The sequence below is a fragment of the Capricornis sumatraensis genome, chromosome 11 (genome assembly GCF_032405125.1).
Source record: "Capricornis sumatraensis isolate serow.1 chromosome 11, serow.2, whole genome shotgun sequence".
Lineage (NCBI taxonomy): Eukaryota > Metazoa > Chordata > Mammalia > Artiodactyla > Bovidae > Capricornis > Capricornis sumatraensis.
Window position 1 is genome coordinate 62,523,908 of NC_091079.1, and position 1,784 is coordinate 62,525,691.

Sequence of the window (1,784 nt, forward strand, 5' to 3'; positions counted from 1 at the left end):
CTAGCTGCTGTTCAGATAAACAATTGGAAAGACAATCTCTCAACCTATGAACTAACTTGTGAACAAATAAATAGCAGTTGAAAATAGCAATGTTTCAAAATGTTATTATTCATATCTATTTAATTTTCTATACAGTGATGATCCAGATGTTCAAGCTGGTTTTAGAAAAGTCAGAGGAACCAGAGATCAAATTGCCAACATCCGCTGGATCATGGAAAAAGCAAGAGAGTTCCAGAAAAACATCTATTTCTGCCTTATTGACAATGCCAAAGCCTTTGACTGTGTGGATCACAATAAACTGTGGAAAATTCTGAGAGAGATGGGAATACCAGACCACCTGACCTGCCTCTTGAGAAATCTGTATGCAGTTCAGGAAGCAACAGTTAGAACTGGACATGGAACAACAGACTGGTTCCAAATAGGAAAAGGAGTACATCAAGGCTGTATATTGTCACCCTGCTTATTTAACTTCTATGCAGAGTACATCATGAGAAATGCTGGACTGGAAGAAGCACAAGCTGGAATCAAGATTGCTGGGAGAAATATCAATAACCTCAGATATGCAGATGACACCACCCTTATGGCAGAAAGTGAAGAGGAACTAAAAAGCCTCTTGATGAAAGTGAAAGAGGAGAGTGAAAAAGTTGGCTTAAAGCTCAACATTCAGAAAATGAAGATCATGGCATCTGGTCCCCTCACTCCATAGGAAATAGATGGGGAAACAGTGGAAACAGTGTCAGACTTTGTCTCTTTGGGCTCAAAAATCACTGCAGATGGTGACTGTAGCCATGAAATTAAAAGACACTTACTCCTTGGAAGGAAAGTTATGACCAACCTAGATACATATTCAAAAGCAGAAACATTACTTTGCCGACTAAGGTCCGTCTAGTCAAGGCTATGGTTTTTCCAGTGGTCATGTATGGATGTGAGAGTTGGACTGTGAAGAAAGCTGAGCACTGAAGAATTGATGCTTTTGAACTGTGGTGTTGGAGAAGACTCTTGAGGGTCCCTTGGGCTGCAAGGAGATCCAACCAGTCCATTCTGAAGGAGATCAGCCCTGGGATTTCTTTGGAAAGAATGATGCTGAAGCTGAAACTCCAGTACTTTGGCCACCTCATGTGAAGAGTTGACTCATTGGAAAAGACTGATGCTGGGAGGGATTGGGGGCAGGAGGAGAAGGGAACGACAGAGGATGAGATGGCTGGATGGCATCACTGACTCAATGGAGATGAGTCTAAGTGAACTCCGGGAGGTGGTGATGGACAGGGAGGCCTGGTGTGCTGCGATTCATGGGGTCGCAAAGAGTCGGACACGACTGAGCAACTGAACTGAACTGAACTGATCATCCTTTTAATGTATGCTGGGAGAGAGAAATGACTTGTATTTTGAAGAGTTTGTATGCTTGTTCCCATTTGTGGCAGAGATGGCTAAATATCTACCCATATCCAACTTTACCATTTTTCTTCCTGCTGCTGCTGCTGCTAAAATCGCTTCAGTTGTGTCCGACTCTGTGTGACCCCATAGACGGCAGCCCACCAGGCTCCGCCATCCCCGGGATTCTCCAGGCAAGAACACTGGAGTGGGTTGCCATTTCCTTCTCCAATGCATGAACGTGAAAAGTGAAAGTGAAGTTGCTCAGTCATGTCCGACTCCTAGTGACCCCATGGACTGCAGCCTACCAGGCTCCTCCGTCCATGGGACTTTCCAGGCAAGAGTACTGGAGTGGGGTACCCCTGCCTTCTCCGATTTTTCTTCCTAAGAGAACTCAAATATAATTTGGGGCA